The following is a 16978-nucleotide window of genomic DNA, read 5'->3' on the forward strand; positions in this document are numbered from 1 at the left end:
CTTCAGTCAGTCAATAAACATTTTTTTTAGGTCTTACTATGTCTCATACAATCTGTGAAGAACTATAAAAATTAACATAAGCAGAGAAAGACCAGTCCCTACCCTTGAGGAATTTACATTTTCATGGGGAAAGTAGCAGAAAAGGAAACTGAAAAGTGGTAGGGTAATGCTTCCCATAGGCGCATCATGGAAAAATAATAGAATCATAGAAAAGAATCAGATATGACTGGGCTGGGTAGCTTCTGTTAATTATATGCAAATTTCAAGAAAAGGATGAAGAAGTTTCTAGAGTATGGTAGAGGAAATCCCAAATGGAGTCTGGAGAGGAACAAAATGGACAAAGTTTTGAAAGATGTCACATTTAAGTGACAGAGATGAAGATGGAAAAAGAGACAAAAGGAAGAGAAAATCCCAGGCTGCTGGCAGTGAAAGGGAGAAGAGGTCTATGTCATGGTAAGGTGAGGAGACTTGTACATTTATAGGGAAGAAGTTAATAAAAAGGGAGAGATTAAAGATGAAAGAAAAAAAAAAGGTAAAGCCTAGAGTAGACTTCCAAAAGATATACTGTATGTTTGTGACTTGTACTAGTTTAATAAAATATTAAAAAACAAGACAAGGATAGAGAGGCCTTTAGTATATTTTAGTACAATTATACCTTTAAGTTGTTGCTGATGTTTGTCCTTCATTCTGGAAGATCATGACTTAGGTGAGGTGAAGTCATGACATGCATGAGGGCTGAGGAGCTTGCATTTTATCTCAGAGGTAAAAAAGTATGAATTGAATTTGAATGAGGGCTTGCTGTGTGAAATTACCAGCCTTACTTTCTCCTCTGTAATTATCTGAGTTTGATGCCCAGATTCGAATCAGGACAACTGGAGATAGCCCTGAAATGTGACACAATCAGGGCTAAATGATTTGCCCAAAGTCACACAGTAAGTGTCTGAGATCAGACTTGAACTCAGGTCCTCCTGACTTCAGGACCAGTACTATACCCATTGTGCCCTCTAGTTGCCCTTTAAGTTAGAATTTAACTATTAATGATTAATTTTTGATTCCAGTCATATATCCAGTTTCAACTCCATCCAAGTAAATGTAACAACATCTAGCCTATCTATCCCCAAATTCTCCCCAAGGATATCTTGAAAGAATTTGTCAAATGTTTGGTTGACATCTTTAGCATTCCTCTGATCTATGAGTCTAGTTACCCTATCAAAAAAAAAAGAGAAAATTAAGTTAGCTTGCTAGTACTTGTTTTTGATGAATTCATGCTGGTTTTTAATTATCATTGTTATGCTTTCTGTAGAAACAATGGATTAATTGCAGTGGTTGGAGGTTGGGTTTAGTTGAAGGAAATTATATTTAAATAGTATCTTTATTTTACACATACTGTGAGCCCCTTAATAAATCATGGGACCTTTATATTCCTCAAATAACAATCTATGATACTAAGCAATAGACAATGTAGTATTTTTATTGGTGAATAGAGTTCCCCAAACTGACCAAGAGTTAATCTATATTCTTTTCCTTTTTTAACTGTTTACAAATCGACCTTAGAATAATATGCTTTAGAACTCTGCCAGAAGCAACATCAAGGTCATCAGTTCATAGTTTTTAATCTATCCTCATCTATCTTTTAGATACATATTGTTCTTCATCAGTCGTGTAGTATTTCTGTTGCCTCAAATTTTTCAGAATTCATCAACATTCTAGAGTTCAGTTTCCTAATAGAATGAAGAGAATTGAGTTTCAGTAGGGACTCTTAACCTTGATTGTGATAAAGGCCCCTTTATCAGTGTGATGAGGCCTATTGTTCAGGTCTCAGGATATTATTTTTAAATGAATAAAATAAAATGCATAGAGTTACAAAGGAAACCAATTTTACTAAAAACAGCATTGAAAATTTTTTTTAATGTTAGTGTATCTCAGATTAAGAAGTTTTGGATTATGAATTTTAATTCTGCTTTCTTCCCCTTGCCCTCCAGCAAATCATCTTTGATTTTTTCACATGTATAAGAAATAAATTTGAAATTCTTTGGAAATTGAAACTGCTAAGTATAGTCTGAGGTGGGCAGAGCTGTACCACAGAACCTCAACTTTGAGGTTATATTAACCAGGTTGTACTGAGGTTGTACTGAGGTTGTATGGGAGAGCTTCCCATAAATGGCTCTTGGGTTTTTGCCTCTCTCCAATAGCTTATAAGCCCTAACAGAAAAAGATAAAAAGAGGTCCTTAGCTTCTGTGTACCCACTGAAGCTTATGATCCATCAAATAAAGGACATCCTTTATTTTATCTGACAGACAACACAAATCCCAAACACTCTTGACTATTCTTTTTCCAGTAAATCCAACCTCCCCTAGAGACCTGGGCTGTTTTCCAGACTTATGGTGCTACCCTAAGACTGAAAAATGGATTTTGCTCTTGTTGGCTAGAGAGTCAAATTTTCTGTCCATCAAACAGGTAGAGCTTCCATAATTCATAATAGTAGTGAAAGGCGGGGACAGGGTCTGCTCTTGCACATGGTAGTTCTGCTCTTGGCTATTCTTCTATTTTTCAGGCCATATGACCCCTTCACTTCTCTTCTTAATGTAAAAATTTCTCTATGATTTGTCTCTCCTCCAGGAATCCCATTGTTTCTCTGCCTCTGTCTCTTCATAGCTTAGGCTTAAAAATTCCCTGGGGTGACACTGTGTGAATTAATGGGCACCATAATTCCCTCCTCAAGGGGCAAAATGTTCTGTGTTTGGACCTCTTTCTCACATCTCCTGTATTCTTAGATTACTGATATCTCTCCAAAATGGGACTCACTTTTCATGATTCAGCAAGTTATTTCTAAATAGTTAATAATAATGGTAACAACAATACCAGTTATCCTTGACATGGTATCAATGGGTCAATAATCATTTAGGATCATATGTGTTTCTCATATGCTCTCAGTGAATTAAGACCAAAATGAGGATTCAATGGGAAAATTCACAGGTAATAAAGGAAAATATATTGAAAGTCAAAATGAAGGCATTAACCTTTAGACTGGTAAAGTTATTCTGCATTCCTTTGGTCACTCTCTACATGTTGAAGTCTTAATCATTTTTATTTCATGAACTTGGGCAGTCTAAACTCTGGACACCTCAGAGTTACTTTTCAATGAATTCAAGAAATATAATGAAATAAAAAAATTAAACTTACCAGGGAATTTTATTGAATTTTATTGAAACATATTTATGAAGCTTTAAAAATGTCAGGAATGCCAGGTTAAGGAACTTTCCTTTTTACCAACAGGAAGTCAGAGAATAAATCACAAAAGAGGTAATGTCTGATTCACATAGAGCTGTGATCCAGGTGCCTTATAACCAATGTAAGAAACAAGTTGAGAATGATTCTATGATAGCAATACAGATAAGAGAGTCTTGGGAAAACTTGATGGAAATAATGGGGTTTGATCTGCATTTCTAAAAATTGTGTAGCATTTAAATGAGACAAGAGGAAAAAGAAGACATTGTAGGCAGAGACCACAACATTAAGAAAGATCTGGAGAAACATTAATAAGAATAAATGAAAATCATAACAACTCTGAAGTTTTGCTTCACACTCAAAAAGTTGGGAAAGATGACTAAGATGGTTTAGGTGGAAATAGTGTTAAAACAGCTGTGGAAATTCAGACCCATTAATATACTGTTAATGGAGCTGAGAATCAATACAACTATTCTGGAAGATAATTTGTAACAATGCCAAGAAAGTGAATCAAATGAACATAGAGTTTGGCCAGGGATCCTACAGCTAGAAACAAAGCTCAAAGAAGTCAAAGAGCAAAGGAAAAATCCTCTTCAGTAATAGGTGCTGGATTTCATTAGGATCTCCTTTGGTACTTTCTCTTGCCTAGGGCACTGAGACTTTAGGGAATTTTCTTAGGGTCATGTTGCCAGTATGTATCAGAGGCAGTCCTTCTACTTTTGAGGTCAGACCACAATCCATTATGTCTTACTTCACCTCTAAATGAACTAATCTATTCATAGCAGTATTTTCTGTGGCAAAGAAATTGAAGCAAATTGAATATAATTGTTTGGGCAATGGCATGAGAAATTATTAACATAAAGAATTCAGAGAAGCATGAGATGATTTATATGAATTGATGTAAAGTAAAATAAGTAGGAACAAGAAAACAGTTAATATAGTGACTATAAAAATAATGTAGATTAAAAAATAATCATTACCACAACAAAAATTGAATGTTGGGCAATTTAAAATGATCACTGTTTCCCTCAGCTTCCTTCCTATTGAAAAGATAGGACAATGAATGTAGGACATTGCATTTGATGTCAGATGCCACTGATAAGTGGATGATTTTTCTGTACTGGTTTTTACCATTCTTTCTTTTTATTGTTTTTCAAAAGATAGTACACATAGATGTTTTATAGACCCATTTGGTAATCTTAGGGGAAGAAAGGGAAACAATTTACACAGACTGGGCAGGCACAGATTGGTTGTGACATGCTTTATTGTTTGTGTGGTAGGATTGCATACACATTACCTAACAGATCCATTTGAGTATTTGAGGGTTACAAGGGATAATTTGCTGGGTAATGTAGGGTGGGGAAAGAATATATTTGGAAATGAGTGAGCTGGTTTAGATCACTAGTACCAACTCAAATAGGATCACAGGCAACATAGTAATTGATTAAACCACAAATTAATATTATCTATGTTGTATTGTATTTTCATTTTTTAAAAAGAACTTCCTCAATTACACTTTAATCTGTTTGACTCTGCAGCACTCAGAAATTTTTGTGGGGGCTTGGCCTGGAGTTTGACTGCTGTGAATTTTAATCTAACTTTTCTTGATCCTAGTTGGGGTTTTCTTTGACAAAGATACTGGAGTGGTTTACCATTTCCTTCTCTAGCTCATTTTACAGATGAGGAAACTAAGTCAAACAGGGCTAAGCGATTTGCCCAGGGTCACACAATCAAATACGACTCTAAAGCCAGATTTTAATTCAGGAAGCTGAGTCTTCCTGATTCGTCACGAATCTCTATCTACTGTACCCCATGGTTGCACCATTCTAAGTTAGGATGTGATAAAGAAGGAAGGAAGCAAGCATCTATTGAACACTTAGTATTTGCCAGGTCAGTGCATACAAAGTACATTCTACATGTGTCATTTCATTTGATCCCAACAACAACTGTGGTAGGGGGACATAAAAATTCTATCAATAAAATTTAGAAAGATCTAATTGTCAATTAGTCAATCAATAGCATTTCTTAAACACTACGTGACAGGAAATATGCTAGACTCTCAAGATTTAAAGACAAGATATAAAGATGATTATAGCTTTTACATGTTTTTATGTGTTAGAAAGTGATAATACTAGTGGAGAGCATGTGTAGAATTGAATATGAAATCATCCTGGAATGAATAACAGGAGATCAAGGCTCTGTTAATGTCAGTGTTATCATGGTCAAATTGCTTCTTATTTGTGGACCTCAATTTTACAATTAAAGAATTAGGATCGATGAACTAATGTTGAAGGTTCCATACAGATCCACCCGTGATTCTAGTTGCCTAACCAGGGTGAGGTGACATTCTTCCATGTATCCCTAAGATTTAGGATTCTGACTTATAGAAGTCAAGGAGTTATTTTTATGTTCTTGAGGGAAAGTATGTCCTCAGCAGCAACAACAACAATTACAACAAAATTAAATAAGCTTTTATTAAATACTGTTTTACAAGTACTATGCTAAGCCCTTTGCAAATATTATCTCATTGAAACCTCATAATTACCCTAGAAGTTGGTACTATTACTATTGACTCCATTTTTCAGCTGAGGAAACTGAGGATAATGGAAATTATATGATGAAGAGATCAAGAGATTAAGTCTTTTAGATGATTAACCTGGTAGACAAATGCAGTATAGATTTGAAAATGATAATAGAGCAGTAAAGTCGAAGTCATGTGGGAGATGGGAATAAGTGGAGTGGAAAAAATTCCATCTTCTCTCTCCCTTGCCCCCACAATTTGTATTTTAAACTTTCCCTGCATTTCAGAAATTAATTTTCCTGGGGTGCTGGGCTTCTGTCCCACTCCTGCTTCCTCCCATACCAAGCAAGGACTCCTCAGGCTTGAAGGTAAAGTTATCCCTAAGGAGTGTGGTCAGAAGCCCAACAATGTGGATTGTCTACTCTGGAGCAGCCCCATGTTTAATTATATGGCTTAGGCTTTTAAGTGCGCTTTGGGACTCAGAGTTGCACGAAGCCTGCAATTTTCTATAATAGCTCTGGGAATGTGAGCTTGGTGACCTTATGTTTATTCAGAATTGATGTTGCATGTCTGACGCTGCAGAACTATATATAGTCGGGCCCAGCCAACTAAGCAATGACACAGAAAGCCATGGTTGACAGTGGGGAGCATAGCTTGCTCTGCAGATACTGGGGAGTACCTATGTATGGTCCCAAAGGAATTAGTGTTGAGAGATACAGTCTTTGGTTAAATGTACTTTTTAGATCCATGTTCTATGTTAAAGACCCCTGTAGCTCTCACTTCTATGATCATTTATCTGAGTACATAATCTCCATCAACAAGGTGATGTATTGCAGAGGTATCAAACACTTTGACTGGAGCCTCCTATGATCTAAAACAATCCCAACAGTGACAGAAATATATTAAAATATATTTGAGAAATATTAGCAAACTAAAAATACAATTACATTAGATAATATGGTATTATGTTTTTCTAAGTTAGTATGCAGTCTTCAATGATCCTTAAATATGATTTAGTGACCCCTTTCAATTTGGATTTTGCAGCTTTAGGGTAGTGCGCATAAACATTGGAGTTCAGTTAAGGGAAGATCTGAGTTCAGCTAAACTCCTTTTAGCAGTGTGACTTTGGATATAACACTTAACTTCTCTCTAAGTTTCCTTACCTGTATAATGAAGACAATAATAGTTCTTTGCCTCAGAGTTATTATAAGGATCAGATGAGATAATCTATTTAAAGTATCTTGCAAATCTTAAAGATCTAACTATCATCATCCTCATCATTATCATCATTTCTTATCATAAGATGTTAAAGTGGGAAGGTACCTGAGAACATAGAATATTGACCCTGTAATGGTCATCAAGGTCATCTAATCCACAAGTGAGTAGGGTGTAAGGCCTGGCTTCATTATCTTGAATTCCAATCTACCCTCAGATAGTTAGATATTTGTGAGCCTGGGCACTGAATCCTACTTGCCTCATTGGCCTTTTATGTAAAATGAGCTGAAAAAGGAAATGGTAAACCACTCCGGTGTCTTTGCCAAGAAAATTCCCAAATGGGATCATGATTACACCAAAATCAAAAGGTATCAGACTCCAAGACCAAGCCCCCACAAAGCTCTTGAATACTACAGGCTCAATCAGATTAAAATATAATTGAGGAAATGTTTAAAAGAATAAAATTTAAAAATAAAATGCAATGTGAATAAAGTTAATTTGTATGCTTTTGTAAGTCAATATACAGTCTGCAGGGATCCTATTTGTGTTTGACATCTCTGATCTAATCTAATCCCTTCATTTTACAGCAGAAGAAAATAAGATTTAGAAGAGAGAAAAGTGACTTCCTCAAGATTACATAGCAAGTTAAGCCTAAAATCATACTGAAATACTCTGACTGCTCTGTGCAATGGTTTTTCCTATGCTATAGAATTCTAGTAGTAGGAGCTGGGTGAGGAGGCAAATTTCTACACACTTTGAAATAGTATAGAGAGTGATGTCCAGTTGCAGTAGACTTGACTTAAGCATAATAAAGAAAAGATTGGAACTTTTAACACAAGATTCTTATGAAATTAGCACATTGGGAGCTGTTTTGAAGACTCTCTGAGCTGCCCAACCCCTAAATCTGGAATATATTTTCTATTTGCTTCCACCTCATGGACTCCCACTCTTTCCTTATGATGCAACTCAGACATACTTTCTTAACTCTCGGCCATTAGTTCCCTTTCTCCCAAATGATCTTGTATTTAACCATGTCATATAAATTCATATTTATTCATTCAATATGCATGCTATATTTGTGTACATATATTTAACTCATTGTTCTTGAGATATTTTTAGTTGTGTTTAACTCTTCATGAGCCCTTTTGGGGCTTTTTTAGAAGTAACACTGAAGTTATTTGCCATTTCCTTCTGCTGATCATTTTATACTTAAAGAAACTGACACAAATGTAGTTAAATGACTTGCCCAGGGTGGCACAGCTTGAACATGTCTGAAGCCAGATTTTAACCCAGGAAGATGAGTCTTCCTGAATCCAGGACCAGCAATCTAGCCACTTTGCCAGCCAAATTTAATGACTATATTATTATTTTTATATTTATGCTGTTTGTACATATGAATAGCTATATGTTTATATAGCTATACAATATAAGAATACAGATATACAATATGTATGTAGAAATATTTATATATCTATCATCCATATCTATTTAGGTATATCTATCATCAATATCTTTTTTATGATCATATCTCCAATCTCTATATAAGTATAGTCTTCTCCATTAGTACACATCTTTGCCAATAAGGAAAGCTCTGCTTAATATTTATGTCTCCAGAATTTGACATAGTGTTTGGTATATAGTAGATGCTTAATAAATACATTTTGATTAGTTGATTAAGTATTTCCAGCTTTGAAAGACTATGATTGAAAAATTTCATTTTCTATACGACCCTTCAGTTCTAACTCTATATTTTAAATATTTAATAATGTAGTATAAGGAATACTGACTCTAGAGTCTGGTTATAGGAGTGTTCCAGCCCAAGATCTGCTATTAAATGGCTATGTGACATGGGACAATAGTCTTTGAGTAGTCTAAACTTTAATTTCCTTACCTACAAAATGAGAGAGTCAGACTAAATAATCCCTGTGGTGCCTTCCAGCTCTTACATTTAGTAATTCCATGACTCTAAACATCCTTGGACACAGTCCATCTGGCCACTTAGAAATGGTTATTATTCTTAGGGAAAGGAAAGTAATTCTATCATAAAAATAACACCAATGAACAACTCAGCTTTGTTAATGCCTTAAAGGTTTCCCAAACATTTTCCTTACATGACTGTAGGTGGCAGTGGAACTATTATTTTCCCCATTTTACAGATGAGGACACTAAGGCTGTGAAGGATCATTAGCTTGCTAAAGAAAAAACAGTTAAAATGTATGTGATCATGAAATGAAACTCAGGTCTATTAACACCAAGTCCAGAGTTCTATCAACCACACCATGTTACCTCATCAAATCTTGCTCATGGGCACATTCAATAGTCAGACAGTGAATAGAATTGTTTATAAGATCATAATGTTCTTGTCTCTGATTCCTGTCCATCACTTTTCTCCTGAAGTGTCCTCTGGGATCCATGACAAGTATGAAGATGGCCAAAATTATTGGTGGTTCAGCTCAGTGGCTACATTTCAAGGCTCTCTGCAACTTCCTATAATCAATGAGATGGGATTTTGAAAGCTCATTTTTTTCCCATTTCCTACTTAATTCTTAGAGTCATGGTCTGGCTACCATGGAAACTTCTACTACTTCTATATTTGTTCCAGCCTCAGCTCTTGGGTATTGGATGTCTCGTTTTTGCTGGGAGGATTCCCATTTTTGTTATCTGGACTCTGTATTTCAATCATTTACTCCCCCTCTCCCCCACTCTGCCACCTGTCCAAGAAAGGTAGCATGACTCCTGTGGAATAGGTTTATTGGAAGAGATCTCAGACAGATTCAAGACATGTGAATTTGATTCTTAATTATGCAGCTTTTTATCCACATCCTGTCTTTGGGGAAGTTGCTTACCCCCTTTGCTTAATTCATTTGTAAAAAGGCTAATAACCCACCCTTGCACCATCACAAGTTGATATATGAATCAAATCAAAGAAATTTGGAGCTGGAAAAGAAATCAAGGTCAACTACTCTAATGTTCAGTTGTTTTTGAGTCATATCCCATTCTTTCTGACACCATTTGAGGTTTACTTGGCAGAGACCCTGGAGTGGTTTGCCATTTTCTACCCCAGATCATTTTACAAATAAGGAAATGAAGTAAACATGGTTAAATAACTCAATCAGGGTCACCTAACTGATAAAATTATGATGCCAGATTTTTTAATTGATATTTTATTTTTCCAAATACATTAAGAAACTTTTTCAACATTCATCCATATGCCTATGTATATTTTCAAGTCACAAAATTTCCTTCTGCCCTCCCTTCCCACTCACCTCCCCTCAGCCATGAACAGTCAGGTTAATATTTTACATACATATTTGTGTTAAACATGTTTACAGATTAGTCATTTTCAATATGAGAAATTAGGAATAAAGGAAAGAAATATAGAAGAGATATTTTTTTTAAAAAATGAATGCAGTGTTCATCAAATTCCAAAGGATTTTTATTGTTTTGTTTTTCTTCCTCTGAACGAGGAGCGTATTGTCTATATTTGGTCTAATAGGGTTGTCCTAGCTCTCTGAACTGCTGAGAGCAGCTGCCTCCACCAGGGATGATCATCTCACAATGTTGCTATTAATGTGCAAATTCTTCTCTTGGTTCTGCTCCCTTTGCTCAGCATCAGTTCCTGTAAGTTATTCCGTGCTTCTCTAGAGTCCTACAATTTATGTTTTTTTATAGAACAATAGTATTCCATAGTATTCATGTACCATAATTTGTTGAACCATTCTGCAATCGATGGACATTCCCTTAATTTCCAATTCTTTGCCATTACAAAAAGAGCTGTTATGAATATTTGGGAACATGTGAGACTTTTCCCGTTTTTTTCTGTACTCTGGCTTTTGTAAGACAGTAGGGTTAAGTGACTTGCCCAAAGTCACAAAACTAGGTAATAATTAAATGTGCAAGACAGGACTTCTCCTGCCACCAGGATCAGTGCTCTATCCTCTGTGCCACTTAACTGCCTTTTAAAAAATATTTATTTAAGGCAATGGGGTTAAGTGACTTGTTTAATGTCATACAGCTAGGCAAATTATTAAGTGTTTGAAACTAGATTTGAACCCAGGTCCCCCTGACTCCAGGACCAGTGCTCTATGTACTATGTCACCTTGCTGCCCATTTTCCCAACTTTAATAATTTCTTCTGGAAATAGACTTAGAATTGGAATTGCTGGATCAAAGGGTATGACCAGTTTTATTGCTCCCATGTCCTAACTGATGCCAGATTTGAACTCAAGAAAATAAATCTTTCTGACTCTAGACTTGGTGCTCTATCTACTGTGCCACCTACTGTTCCCATCTATCTTGTTTCCTCACTTTATAAATGAAAAAAATTAGGTCCAGGTAATAGAAATATCCTACTCACCCCAATAACCACAAGACTCTAACATGGCTCTCCTACCTCCCAGGCAGTCATATTTTTCACCACAATGGATAATGGATATAGACCATAGTGCTCATTAAATATGTTTGTGCCCCTGTTAACTAGAAGAAATCAACAATGAGGTAATTCAGTTTACACCTGAACAACCCTGTGGAAATGGATCTAGAGAATTTCCAGATGGCAACATATAGAGTAGAGTATATACTAAATTTGGAATCAGAGAACCTGAGGTCAAATCCTAACTTTGCCATTCACTCCCTGGGTCTCCTTGTGCAAGGTTCTTACCAATCTGTATGGGTCTTGGTTTCCTCATCTGAAGGTCTAGGACTAGATGACGTAAGGGATCTATTTTGACTCCAAATGAAAGCTCTTACTTCCCCCTCAGAAAGAAATCTGTCAGTCTTTACTTTGTTTCTATGTTGTACCTTGGTCTAAATTGGGTGTGATGAGAGAGAAATCATATCCTTAAAGATCAGACGAGAAATCTAAGAGATAACACGATGAGACAATAAGATATCTGTTTTTTTTTCTAAATTAAAGGGAATAGTCCTTGAGCTTTGTTCAAACTCCACAGCTCCTTATCTGGATACAGATGGCACTCTCCTTTGCAGACAGCCCAAAATTGTTCCTTATTGTTGCACTGATGGAATGAGGGAGTCCTTCAAGATTGAACAGCACTCCCATGTTGCTGTTAAGGTATACAGTGTTTTTCTGGTTTTGCTCATCTCACTCAGCATCAGTTCATGCAAATCCCTACAGGCTTCCCTGAAATCCCGTCCCTCCTGGTTTCTAATAGAACAATAGTATTCCATGGCATACATATACCACAGTTTGCACAGCCATTCCCCAATTGAAGGACATTTACTTGATTTCCAATTCTTTGCCACCACAAACAGGGCTGCTATAAATATTTTTGTACAAGTAATATTTTTACCCTTTTTCCTCATCTCTTCAGGGTATAGACCCAGTAGTGGTATTGCTGGGTCAAAGGATATGCACATTTTTGTTGCCCTTTGGGCATAGTTCCAAATAGCTCTCCAGAAGGGTTGGATGAGTTCACAGCTCCACCAACAGTGTAATAGTGTCCCAGATTTCCCACACATCCCTTCCAACAATGATCATTATTCTTCCTGGTCATATTGGCCAATTTGGGAGGTGTGAGGTGGTACCTCAGAGAAGCTTTAATTTGCATTTCTCTAATAATTAATGATTTAGAGCATTTTTTCATATGGCTATGGATTGCTTTGATCTCCTCATCTGTAATTTGCCTTTGCATATCCTTTGACCATTTGTTTTATCTGTGCAAAAGCTTTTTAATTTAATGGTTTTTGGTGATGTTCTTCAACTCTTCCTTAGTCAAAAACTGCTCCCCTTTCCAAAGATCTGAGAGGTAAACTAGTCCTTGATCATCTAATTTGCTTATAGTATTGGTTTTTTTTATGTCTAAGTCCTGTAACCATTTGGATCTTATCTTGGTGTGAGGTGTTGGTCTAATCTAAGTTCCTTCCATACTAACTTCCAATTATCCCAGCAGTTTTTATCAAAGAAGGAGTTTTTATCCCAATGGCTGGACTCTTTGGGTTTATCAAACATCAGATTACTATAATCATCTCCTGCTTTTACACCTAGTCTATTCCACTGGTCCACCACTCTTATTTCTTAGCCAATACCAAACAGTTTTGATGACTGATGCTTTATAATATAATTTTAGATCAGGTAGGGTTAAGCCACCTTCGTTTGCACTTTTTTTCATTAAGCTCCTGGCAATTCTTGACTTTTTATTTCTCCATATGAATTAACTTACAATTTTTTCCAATTTATTAGAGTAATTTTTTGGAATTTTGATTGGTAGGGCACTAAACAGATAATTTAGTTTTGGTAGAATTGTCATTTTTATATTAGCTCTACCTATCCATGGCAGTTGGTATTTCTCTAGTTATTTAAATCTGATTTAATTTGTGTGAGAAGTGTTTTATAATTGTCAAAAAGATTCTGGGTCTGTCTTGGCAAATAGACTCCCAAGTATTTTATATTGTCTGAGGTTACTTTGAATGGGATTTCTCTTTCAAGCTTTTTCTGCTGTATCTTGCTAGACATATATAGAAAAGTTGAGGATTTATGAGGGTTTATTTTATAACCTGCAACTTCGCTAAAATTGTTAATTGTTTCCAGTAGTTTTTTGGATGATTTCTTGGAATTCTCTAGGTAGACCATCATGTCATTTGCAAAGAATGAGAGTTTTGTCTCTTCCTTCCCAATTCTAATTCCTTTAATTTCTTTATTGTCTCTTATTGCTGATGCTAACATTTCTAATACAATATTGAATAGTAGTGGTGATAATGGGCACTCTTGTTTAACCCCTGATCTTATTGGGAATGCCTCTAGCCTCTCCTCATTGAATATAATGCTTGTTGATGGTTTCAGATAGATACTGCTAATTATTTTAAGGAACAGTCCATTTATTCCTACACTCTCTAGTGTTTTTAATAGGAATGGATGCTGTATTTTGTCAAAAGCTTTTTTAGCATCTATTGATATGATCATATGATTTCTGATAGGTTTGTTATTGATATAATTGAGTATACTAACAGTTTTTCCTAATATTGAACCAACCCTGCATTCCTGGAATAAATCCTACTTGATCATAATGTATTATCCTAGTGATGACTTGTTGTAGTCTTTTTGCTAAGATTTTATTTAAGATTTTTGCATCTATATTCATGAGGGAAATAGGTCTATAATTTTCTTTCTCTGTTTTAACTCTTCCTGGTTCAGGTAACAGCACCATATTACTTTCATAGAAAGATTTAGGCAGAGTTCCATCTTTCCCTATTTTTCCAAAGAGTTTATATAGAATTGGAACCAACTGTTCCTTAAATGTTTCGTAGAATTCACTTGTGAATCTATCAGGCCCTGGAGATTTTTTCTTAGGGAGTTCAATGATGGCTTGTTGAATTTCTTTTTCTGAGATAGGGTTGTTTAGGTATTTAATTTTTTCTTCATTTAACCTGGGCAACTTATATTTTTGCAAATATTCATCACTTTCACTTAGATTATCAAATTTCTTGGCATAGAGTTAGGCAAAATAATTTCAAATTATTACTTTAATTTCCTCCTCATTGGTGGTGGGTTCACCTTTTTCATTTATGATTCTAGTAATTTGGTTTTCTTCTTTCTTTTTTTAATCAAATAGACCAGAGGTTAATCAATTTTATTGGTTTTTTCATAATACCAACTTTTGGTTTTAATTATTCAATAGTTTTTTGCTTTCAATTTTATTAATTTCTCCTTTAATTTTTAGAATTTCTAATTTGGTATTTAATTGAGCATTTTTGATTTGTTCTTTCTCCAATTTTTTTAGTTGCATGTTTTGTTCATTGATTTCCTCTTTCTCCAATTTATTCATGTAAGCATTTAGAGCTATAATATATCCCCTGAGAGTCACTTTGAATGAATCCCATAGGTTTTGGTATGTTGTTTCATTATCATCATTATATAGGATAAAATGGTTAATTCTTTCTATAATTTGTTTTTTGGTCCACTCATTTTGTAAAATGAAATTATTCAGTTTCCAATTTGTTCTGGGTCTATATCTCCTTGGCCCAGTATTGCATATGACTTTTATTGCATTGTGATCTGAGAAAGATGTATTCACTATTTCTGCCTTTCTGCAGCTGATCATTAGGTTTTTATGTCCTAGTACATGGTCAATTTTTGTATAAGTTCCAAGTACTGCAGAGAAAAAGGCATATTCCTTTCTATCCCTGTTCAGTTTCCTACATAAGTCTACCATATCTAATTTTTCTAACAATCTATTTACCTCCTTAACTTCTTTCTTGTTTATTTTTATGATTCGATTTATCTGGATCTGAGAGTGGGAGGTTGAAGTCTCCCACTAGTAGAGTTTTGCTGTCTATGTCTTCCTGTATTTCTTTCAGCTTCTCCTCTAAGAATTTGGGTGCTGTCCCACTGGGTGCATATATATTCAGTATTGAAATGACTTTATTGTCTATAGTACCTTTTAGGAGGATAAGGTTTCCTTCATTATCTCTTTTAATGCTATCTATTTTTTCTGTTGCTTTGTCTGAGATAAGGATTGCTACCCCTGTTTTTTTTTACTTCAGCTGAAGCAAAACTTATTTTGCTCCAACCTTTTACTTTACTCTATATGTAACTCTCTGCTTCAAATGAGTTTCTTGTAAGCAACATACTGTATGATTCTGGTTTTTAATCCACTTTGCTATTTGCTTACGTTTTAAGAGAGAGTTCATCCCATTCACATTCAAAGTTATGATTACTAATTCTTTATAGCCCTCCATGCTATCTTTCCCCTGTTTGTATTTCCCCCTTCCCCTCTTTTATCCATATTCCCCAGCATTTTTTTACTGAATACCACCCCCTTCAGTTATTTTGCCCTCCTCTATCACACACTCCCCTTTCTTTCCCCTTTACCTTTTTCCCTTTTTCCTGCCCTTTTCCCCCCACTCCCCTTTCCTTTCTCTGCCCCCCCTCCCCTTTTGCCCTTTTAATACTTGAAAGGTTAGATGTTTTTCAAGTTAACTGCATATGTGTAGGTTGACTTTAAGCCAAATATGATGAGAAGATTCAGGTGTTTCTCATCTGCTCACTTCTTCCCCTCTATTACCATAGGTTGTTTTGTACCTCTTAGTGTAATGAGATTTACCCCATTTAATCCCCTCCCTCCTCCTGTCTCTTTCCTGTCCCCCTTTTTAAGGAGGTAGTGTTTTTTAGATCATTCTATCTAAGTCATAGAAAATTCTGGGTGTCTGTCCCTTCTAGTTCAGTATATTCTATTGAATAGAGTTAAAATTCCTGAGAGTTATTAGTGTCTTTCTCCCAAGTGGGGTTAAAGCCAGTTATATGCCAGTAAATAGCAGTCTCATGGATGGTTCATGAATGTCCATCATTTCTGTCTAGGTATATTCTCACTGTTAGAGTTACAATTCTCAAGATTTATGAGAATCTTTTCCCCCATGCTGGGATAGAGCCAGTTTCAACTTACTGGATAGCATTTTTTTCTTTCTACTGCCCCCCCCATTCACCTTTTCATGTGTCTCTTGAACCTCCTGTTTGATGTCCAAATTTTCTGTTTAGCTCTGGTCTTTTCATCGGAAATTTTTGGAATTCTTCCATTTCATTAATTGTCCATCTTTTTCCCTGGAAGAGAAGGCTCAGCTTTGTGGGAAAGTAGATACTTGACTGCATTCCAAGCTCCCTTGCTCTTTGAAATATCTCATTCCAGACCCTTGGATCCCTTAATGTTGATGCATCCAGGTCCTGCATAATCCTTACTGTGGCTCCTTGATATTTAAATTGTTTCTTTCTAGCTGTTTGCAGGATTTTCTCTTTTATCTGATAGTTCTGGAATTTGGCCACAACATTCCTTGGTGTTTTCATTTTAGGATCTTTTTCTAGTGGGGATCAATATACTCTTTCAATAACTACTTTGCCCTCTGATTCCATGATTTCAGGGGAGTTTTCCATCACTATATCCTGTAATATTAAGTCCAGGCTTTTTTTCTCTTCAATGTTTTCAGGAAGTCCTATAATTTTCAGCTTGCCCCTCCTCGATCTATTCTTGAGGTCAGTGGTTTTGTTGATTTTCTTCTTTTTTTTCC

Source organism: Macrotis lagotis, chromosome 1, assembly GCF_037893015.1.
Source record: "Macrotis lagotis isolate mMagLag1 chromosome 1, bilby.v1.9.chrom.fasta, whole genome shotgun sequence".
NCBI lineage: Eukaryota > Metazoa > Chordata > Mammalia > Peramelemorphia > Peramelidae > Macrotis > Macrotis lagotis.